General features: G+C 38.7%; 1 long non-coding RNA gene across 1 annotated transcript; it reads left to right on the plus strand.

The window, feature by feature from the left end:
- Positions 1-1,979: 1,979 nt before the first annotated feature.
- On the plus strand, positions 1,980-8,110 carry LOC127533627 (uncharacterized). Its single transcript, XR_007941393.1, has 2 exons — positions 1,980-2,331; positions 7,291-8,110. It is a non-coding gene; the product is annotated as an uncharacterized LOC127533627 (long non-coding RNA).
- The last annotated feature ends 1,962 nt before the right edge of the window (positions 8,111-10,072 follow it).

A 10,072-nucleotide genomic window follows, 5' to 3' on the forward strand; every position in this document is an offset into this window, starting at 1 on the left:
CTTTGTATGTTTAATGCATGTGAAGTAATTGACAAGTAAAACTGACTTGACTTGACTTGACATTTAGCCTAGACTGAAGTATTGCACATACTCTTCCTTTTTAACAGAGCATGGCTGGACAGCAGCAGGATGGTCCCTCAACGTCCACTGCAAAGATTGACACAGTGAGATGGATGTTCAGGAAACACCAGAGGTTCATTCCATGGAATTCATGTGCAAATGTATAATTTAATGTCCTATGTATTCCCAGTTATCAGTAAAACAAATATACAAAATCCACTTACTGACAAATATACAAAAAATGGATACAGAAATGCAATACTTGTACCGCCAGATTAAGAAGGCAAATCTGGAAATTGAACTACTGGAGCACAAGTTAGAGGTGGGTGATGGTCACAGGTGAATTATGTAAGCTATTGGAACATGAATTAAACTAGCTCTTTTATTTGCAAGAAATAAAGAAGACCAAATGAAATGTGTATCATGTGTTTATTTGCTGTGGTGGTGATGATGGTGACTTAAACTCTAAAGTGAGTATTGCATATGTTGTCTCTGATTGCTCTGCCATCTTGCATAGCTGGTAGGTGGATGGGGTTATCATCTGGGTCTTCAAATTGTACGTCAGGGTGTTGCTCTCCTCTAATAATAGTAATATTATGAAGAACAACACATGCCACAGTAATATCACAGGCCCTCTCAGGGGTCACCCAGGGAAAATGACAAAGATCGGTAGAAGTTGTTTCAGGGCCAGGCACACTTTTCTGACTGCCCTGCAAACAGTTGCCTTACTGTAGTGCTCTGCATCTCCAATGTATAAAAAACTTCCATTTGCAAAGAACCGCAGCGCAACACACAATACCTGCTGGGATGTTAGAGCACGACCGTGGTTGGTAATGCTCTGAATGTAAGGACGGATGAGGTGGTGGATGTAGGTTATGGATTGTGAGGTGAAGCGGTACCGTTCAAAAAGATAACTGTCCGGAAATCCCAAAACATCTATGTGCAGTCTGAAAACGATCTCCTGACGAAGATTCAATTCTGTGTACAGTAATGCTGCTCCTTCGTCTACTGGATCATTAATATAAGGAGATGCCATTTTAACAAACGGCAGAACTGTTCAACGCCAAAACTCGACAGCTGACTGACTGAATGAATGAGGAAATAAAACAGCGTGTGGCTGAAAGAGGGCGGAGACAGAGAGAAACTCGAGGTTTCCTGTGATAAACCTGCTGGCGACCAGGTTAGAGTCATAATGTCTGTTACTGTGGTAACTGACCGAGAGTTTGTTACCTCTCTTTCTGAAACAGGCTAGAGTTACTCCTCTGTCTCAGTGTTGAGTTACCTCGCTTCATGAAATGGAAAACTCTGAGTTTCAGTCATTTCAGGGTGAACAAACTCAGGATTTTCACGAAACCTGCTTCGTGAAACAGGCCCCTGGTTAGAACAGCAAACTCCCGTCAACAAGGAAAAACTAAAAAGATCCTCTGGAGAGGAAATATTAGAGAAATCCAAGGAAAGATGCTGGCAAGAGGGACCCTCTAGTGGGGCTTGCTGTTGAACTGACCTTACAATCATACAGGTTCTTGTAATACTTAAAAAACTTTTTTTTTGAAAAAAAGGAAAAATGTTTGATCAGCCTCTTGTTAACAAGGAAAATCTCCAAAAAATCTGATTCTCTAGAGAGGAAACATTGGAGAGATTGTGGGGAATATTCATTTTACATATCTATTAAACTATCATGTTTTTATTGCTTTCTGCTTATTACTTATAATCATTTTAATTACTCTTTTGCTTATCAATTACAGTCATCATTTTATTATTTTTTTACTTATCACTTATAGTCATCATTTTAATTATTTCTTACTTATTGCTTATGATCATCATTTTATCACTTTTACTTACAATCATCATATTAATCACTTTTGCTTATTACTTATGATCATCATGTTATTACTTTTATTCATTATTTACAATCATCATTTAATTACTCTTTTACTTATTACTTATATTCATCATTAACCTTCGTTGATCATATTATGTGTGCTTGCAACTTGTATTAACCCTATAATCAAATATATTAAAGTGCTTATGAATGCATGTTTGAGTTCTAGCTCATAACCTGGAAAAGTGTTGATCTAAGCAGGTTGTGCAGGTTTCAACATCTAACTTAAAGGAAAATGTGTTTAAGGTAAATGCTTGATGCTCCACTTGACTAAAGGCTTGTGGTTACAACTGACCTTTCAAAGAGCTGAGGGGAAAACTCTCCCCCTCGCTTCAAACTAACAAACTGAAATAAGAATAGCATCTAGGATGGCAGTTTAGCGAGGACAGGTGACAGTTTTAAATTAAAAATAAAGAACATCCGTTAAAACTATGCAATACCTGGAAGAAAGAGGGGGGTCTGTGGTTACAGAGATGTGCAACTTGTCACGTACTCACAGAGGACAGAGACAGGGCAAAAGGTTCAAACAACAGCTAGATGTTTAAACAAGAATAAAAGTTAAAGTATTAAACCATAAAACAATATTGGGGAATTAAGATTAAAATATAATGTTCATAAGAAAAATACTTAAAAGAAAATGTAATCAACAATGTCTTAAATTAACAGTAAATTGGGGACAGGCATAGAAATCTTATATTAACCTATGAGGATCCTAGAGTAAAATAGGGATAAAATCAGATTAATCTGCCTTATACAAATAATTAAATTATTGATATTGTTGTACTATTATTAAATATAAATTTAATAAGCTGAATTAATAAAACTCAAAGCTCAGCATAAATTGAGCAAGAAGCTCAGACCTGTTGTCTGCAGAGAGCTGAGTTGTATTCTGTGTAAAAGTCACAGGAAGTCACACCTCAGGCAGGCACATACACACACATGCAAAGTACTCTCAATACAGGGTGAAGACGGCTGTGGTTGGACGAAGACTGAAGACATCCGGCAGTGTGAACCAATCAGAAAACAACAGCTTCTTAGTTAAAAACTCATGTAATAGTTTAGAATTCGCTCTTTGTTGTGAACAGCTGCATGCAGAGGAATATTGTCTTAGTTTTAAGTCAGATCTGATGTCAGCTAGATCAACAGAGAGTCTGCATGCATGCATTTCTGTACTATCCAATGCGTTTTTACTAAATATTCTTAAATGAATATTTTGACTCTGAGTCATCCTTGTCTCTGAGTGTTTTTTCCTCATTAACAGTACCAAAGAATCCGCTCTGACAAATTTGGAGGCACGGACGGGGTACTGTTATTTGAGGTACTCAATCAATTTTGGAAGAAGAATTGGAAGAGGTCCGGGACCGGAGATTTCCGGGAGGACCTGACGGGAGCTCCGATCCACACAGAGACTCACAAGGCTGGCCAGCCAAAAAGAACAAGGTAAGCAGAAGCCTGTTGTTCTAAACCGAATTCTGCATATTGGGCATAACTAAATTTGTGAGTCCTGTGGGGTAAGGAGAGACCTGTCTCAAATGAATGAATTTGAATTGTAATCGTTAATAAGCATACATTGGTGCTGAGTTGCATTGGATGGTCAGAACTTTATTATCTTTTAAACCGGTGACTGGACAGGGAACTGTTGACTCTCAGTCTTAAATTGGGATCAGTTGGTCTGTACCAGAGTGATGAGATGATGATGATGAAGTGTGATGTGTAACGTGAAACTGCCCTTGCAGCCTTAAGCTGTAGTGTATAAGAATTGGTAGGAAATCCTTGAAGGAATAGGGTGCAGGACTGAGACTGTATTTACGGCCAGTTGCTGTTTTGACACTACTATATAATCTTTTAAAAAGCCCGTAGCAGTACAAGTGGTTGCGGTTTCTACGCATTAAATGTCACCATTACGTCCTACCTGCAGCACTAGGACATACTGTCTGGGGAAGATTTGATGTGGCCACAATTAAGTAATCTAAATTAGCGATTTTCTGTTGAATTTATTTTACATTGTGGGCAAATTTTTTAAATTTTGTGTAAGTGGAGTCGCGTAAGAACCTTTCGGATTGCTAAACTCTGTACATAATTGTGTTTGTTTCTAAATTAGAAAAGAGATGCGATCGTTTGTACAAGGTTTGAGTGATTGACAGGCAGGCAGCTGATCTTTACACACGTTGGCAGAAAATAGACGTCATTTTGGTGTGAATGAACAGACGGTCTAAACCTTGTGAGAAAGTGTTGGTGTGTGGATGAATGAAAAAAAAAAAAAGCTTTTGATCTGGGGAGAAAATGTAGTTTTCTTTTATTTTAAAATTTTTGTTTTTTATTTTTTCTTTCCTTTTGTTTTCTTTTATTCTTTGAGCCGCATACAATTGCAGTGTCATGAGTGGGAGAGGCATTCATTTTTTGTAAAGGAATTGATGAAATCATCCGCTTAAGAAATATACAATTGAAGTGCTGTTTACTGACTGATGTAAAAAAAAAAAAAAAAAAAAAAAAAAAACACCGTAGAAGGGGGATGGAGGTGAATGGGAGATAGGGAAGGTTTTCTTTACTCCTTCTCTGTCTCTTTGTCTCCTTCGATTATTTTTTGATGTCTTTCTCTTTGACATGGGACTGAGGGAAGAGCACGAAGAGCAAAATATTCAATTAGATATTGTGCGTGAACCACGGACAATGTTTACAAGAAGAAAGGGTGATTTGTAATTTATTAATGATTATTTAAGGGGTGTAAGAGATTTCAGAAGCTCAGACGTTGCAGAAAACCGCTTGAGATTATTAAAACTGTACGAAACAATTTTGCTGGATTATTCTTACAGTTACTTTGATATTATTGGTTCTTTTTATCAAAGAAGGGTTCATTTGAAAGTGAGAGATAATGGATGGTGAAAAGCTGAAAGAGTTTGTGGTATGAGAAATGGAGAAAAGGGGGATGTTAAAAGATAAAGATAATCTACAGAAAAATGTTTAAAGTTGTGGGTTAATTGGGGAAAACAAGGCTTACTTTCAAGCCAACCTAGTGCTCCTTTGCCCGGTTTTCAGACTGTCATGTCCATAACCAGTGCAGCTACAGCCGACCGACATGAAAAGTTCGTTGAGAGGGAACAAGATGACAGACGCAGAAGCCTGCTGCTAAGCTGAGAGAGGAAGTTGCCACAGAGAGAGCTATGCCTGTACTGACATCTAAGCAGGAAACTTCTGCACAGAGTAAAACCACCAAACCACGGCTCTTCCTATGATGTCAACCCCAGCCCAGATCTACCCCTCCCTGCTCCTACAAGAACAACCTCCACCTTCTGAAAGAACAGCAACATCTGGCAGTCACAGTGCTGCAGTGCAGGCACCACTGGTGGCAGTGAAAGAAGGTGGGTGGATGTTCAGATTCCTACTGAAGAAGGAGGGAGCAACGTCAAAAGATGGACTTTGGCGGTCCCATGATGGGAGACTGGTAGCTCCAGCAACGCTCTGTCACCTACTGCTGAAACAAGCGAACATTGAAAAGCGCTGGTGGCATCCACACATGACTGCACTGGGGGAGAACTACGTGTCAGACTGCGAGACTTGCAGCGCCCATAACTCCAAGATTCCATACAGATGTCCAATGGGTGGATATCCTGTCCCACCTGCTCCTTTCCATGACATCACCATTGACTTTACTGACATGGCAGCCGAGATCCGGGTAACGGGGTACAGGTATATGTTGGTTATGGTTGATCGTTTACAAAGTGGGTGGAAGCAATTCCTTGTAGGAATGAAACAGCATAAACAGTGGTTAAGTGGTTAAAAAATGAGCTGACATCGCAATATGGGGTTCCATGAAACATTAGATCAGAAAATGGGTTTCATCTCAATATCAAACTATCTGCTAAAAAAATAGATAAATAAAATAATAATAATTAACTAAAATCTGTTTTGACACTAAGCTAAAATGGGTTGATGCTCTTTCCTTGCACTCATGTCAATGAGAAACTCATCAGGGGCAAAAACACATCTGATGCCTCATGAGTTGCTGACGGGCAGACCAATGCCTGGCCCGCCCAGAGATGGGGGTCATATGCCATCTCTGGATGTTTGGCTGGTACAATGTGATGATTACATGACTGCACTAACTAAGTTGCCCCGAGTTTTGTCTAAACAGGTGCAGTCAGCAGAGCCTGAGGCAACCGAATAGAAGACTCCAGCACTTCTGGTGGGTGATTGGGTGCGGGTGAAAGCACACAAAAGAAAGTGGCTGGAGCCCAGGTGGACTGGACCATATCAGGTAACAGAGTGTACCTCGCATGCGGTCCTGGTAAAGGAAAAGCTGTAGCTAATTGACACCACCTTACTCATTGTGTACCCTCTTCATCACCCCTCTCCGAATTCAGGAGAGATAGGAACCGATCTGGCAGAATCTAAGGAGGCTCCAAAAAACTTAGAGAGTATTTGGTGAAATTTAACAGAAAGCTTCCGAGAATGATATCAGTTGCCCCTGCTTATCCCACAGGATCTAGAGGGAGATGGGATGGAATTAGAGGAGTTGGAGGATGGGGAGATGATTATGAAAAGGAGGGAGAAACTAGTTTTTGGGAGGATTATTAGTGAAACAGGGGGGGAAAAACATAAAAACATAAATAAATAAATACATGGGAAAAAACACTGACCGAACTGCTGATGATTGAACTAAATTGTAACACATATCAAGCTTTTTGTTTACACCTTAAAAGGTGTAAAAGGAGGGATTTGTGGGGAATATTCATTTTACATATCTATTAAACTATCATGTTTTTATTGCTTTCTGCTTATTACTTATAATCATTTTAATTACTCTTTTGCTTATCAATTACAGTCATCATTTTATTACTTTTTTACTTATCACTTATAGTCATCATTTTAATTACTTTTTACTTATTGCTTAGGATCATCATTTTATCACTTTTACTTACAATCATCATATTAATCACTTTTGCTTATTACTTATGATCATCATGTTATTACTTTTATTCATTACTTACAATCATCATTTAATTACTCTTTTACTTATTACTTATATTCATCATTAACCTTCGTTGATCATATTATGTGTGCTTGCAACTTGTATTAACCCTATAATCAAATATATTAAAGTGCTTATGAATGCATGTTTGAGTTCTAGCTCATAACCTGGAAAAGTGTTGATCTAAGCAGGTTGTGCAGGTTTCAACATCTAACTTAAAGGAAAGTGTGTTTAAGGTAAATGCTTGATGCTCCACTTGACTAAAGGCTTGTGGTTACAACTGACCTTTCAAAGAGCTGAGGGGAAAACTCTCCCCCTCGCTTCAAACTAACAAACTGGTATAAGAATAGCATCTAGGATGGCAGTTTAGCGAGGACAGGTGACAGTTTTAAATTAAAAATAAAGAACATCCGTTAAAACTATGCAATACCTGGAAGAAAGAGGGGGGTCTGCGGTTACAGAGATGTGCAACTTGTCACGTATTCACAGAGGACAGAGACAGGGCAAAAGGTTCAAACAACAGCTAGATGTTTAAACAAGAATAAAAGTTAAAGTATTAAACCATAAAACAATATTGGGGAATTAAGATTAAAATATAATGTTCATAAGAAAAATACTTAAAAGAAAATGTAATCAACAATGTCTTAAATTAACAGTAAATTGGGGACAGGCATAGAAATCTTATATTAACCTATGAGGATCCTAGAGTAAAATAGGGATAAAATCAGATTAATCTGCCTTATACAAATAATTAAATTATTGATATTGTTGTACTATTATTAAATATAAATTTAATAAGCTGAATTAATAAAACTCAAAGCTCAGCATAAATTGAGCAAGAAGCTCAGACCTGTTGTCTGCAGAGAGCTGAGTTGTATTCTGTGTAAAAGTCACAGGAAGTCACACCTCAGGCAGGCACATACACACACATGCAAAGTACTCTCAATACAGGGTGAAGACGGCTGTGGTTGGACGAAGACTGAAGACATCCGGCAGTGTGAACCAATCAGAAAACAACAGCTTCTTAGTTAAAAACTCATGTAATAGTTTAGAATTCGCTCTTTGTTGTGAACAGCTGCATGCAGAGGAATATTGTCTTAGTTTTAAGTCAGATCTGATGTCAGCTAGATCAACAGAGAGTCTGCATGCATGCATTTCTGTACTATCCAATGCGTTTTTACTAAATATTCTTAAATGAATATTTTGACTCTGAGTCATCCTTGTCTCCGAGTGTTTTTTCCTCATTAACAGTACCAAAGAATCCGCTCTGACAAGATCCAAGGGAAGATGCCGGCAAGAGGGACCCGCTTCCAGGGTTTGCTGTTGGACTGACCTTACAATCATGCAGGCTATTGTTACATTTAAGAAACTTTAAAACAAAAAGAAGAAAACTTATCAGGGGCCTGTTTCACATAGCAGGTTTAACAAACTCTGAGTTTAACCCTCAACTCTGAGTTGATCTACTCTGAGATAGAAAACTCTAAGTTTTCGGTTTCACAATGGCTGATTTGAGCTGGTTTAATCAACTCTGAGTAGTTTCACCCGGAGTTAAGCGCGTGCACCACAACTATAACAAGACCACATTAGTGGAGCCCCGATTCGACAAGTCACCATGGGAACGGGGAAGTAGAGAGCGACTGTTACGACCCTAGCTCGTTATGGGGTTGCGGTCAGTATTCAACTCCTTTTTGAGAACATTTTCGGAAAAAGCGACGTTGAAATGCACAGCTCTTTCAACCAAATTGTCCTTCCTAAGCCTATTAACAATACCAAATGACGGATTTGACAAAAAACCCTCCAAATCAAATGAAGCCATTAACTCCTAAATAAGTCACACACACCAACATGAAATGCTAACTCAGCCTAAACAATACGCGAGAAAAACAACGGACGAGCGCCCATTTATGTTATCCTATAACAATAAAGAACGGACGAGCCCCCATTTATGTTACGACCCAAGCTCGTTATGTGGGTAAAGGTGTAACATAATAAGCCCAGATGTAATTCGGCGGTTAAATGTTTTAATATATATAAAATAAAAGATACAATAATTAACAAAAAAGAGAGGCAACAATTGATAAAGGTAAAAATAAAATACAAACGGCAACAAAAAGAGACTCTAAACTAGAGTTATATCAACCAAAATATCCTAATCTGAATCCTAATACTAATGGTGTGTGACAAAACCAAAACGAAAACTAGTGCCTCCAAAATCACAAGTTTCCACAAGAGTTAACAGAATACTGAATCCTAACAGAGTTCAAAAATACAACAACGTTCCAGATTTCTAACAAGGTTTTTCTAATCGAAGGCACAGGAGCAGGGCTGGTTACAGCGACAAGCTCATCATCCTCAGGCTGACTGGTGTCTTTATACTTGTCCACCATGGCACCGGATTGGCTGATTCTCATGCCGCAGCTGTTCAGGATTACTCCAGCTCCAGGTGTAACGAGTTGTCATCAGCCTGGGAGTGACAGGACATGCGCACACACATACACACCACACAGCACATGAGCACTCAAAGGAGGAGAAGAAACGCCAAATATGGCAACGCCCGTAACAGCTACGTTTTTTATACCACTTGAACTGGATATCAAGGGAAATCTCCAAACAATCTGATTCTCTGTAGAGGAAACATTGGAGAGATCCAAGTGAAGATGCCGGCAAGACGGACCCGTTTCCAGGGTTTGCTGTAAAATTTACCTTACAATCATAAAGGGTATTGTGACATTTAAAAAGAAACAGAAGGAAACTTAACTGGTCAGAACAGCAACCTCTTATCAACAAGGAAAAACTCCAAAATTCCTCTTGAGAGGAAACATTGGAGAAAACCAAAGGAAGATGTTGGCAAGAGGGACCCTCTTCCAGGGTTTGCTGCTGAACTGACCTTACAATCCTTCAGGTTATTGTTACATTTTTAAAACACTACAAGAAAAAAGAAAGTGAACTTATCTGGTCAGATCAGCAACCTTTTGCCGACAAGGAAAAACTCCAAATTCCTCTTTAGAGGCAAAATTGGAGAAAACCAAGTGAAGATGTTGGCAAGAGGGACCCTCTTCCAGGGTTTGCTGCTGAACTGACCTTACAATCCTTCAGGTTATTGTTACATGTTTTTTTGAAAAAAAAACTACAAAAAAAGGAAACTGATCTGGTAAGACTAT

This window comes from Acanthochromis polyacanthus, chromosome 4 (assembly GCF_021347895.1).
Source record: "Acanthochromis polyacanthus isolate Apoly-LR-REF ecotype Palm Island chromosome 4, KAUST_Apoly_ChrSc, whole genome shotgun sequence".
Classification (NCBI taxonomy): Eukaryota; Metazoa; Chordata; class Actinopteri; family Pomacentridae; genus Acanthochromis; species Acanthochromis polyacanthus.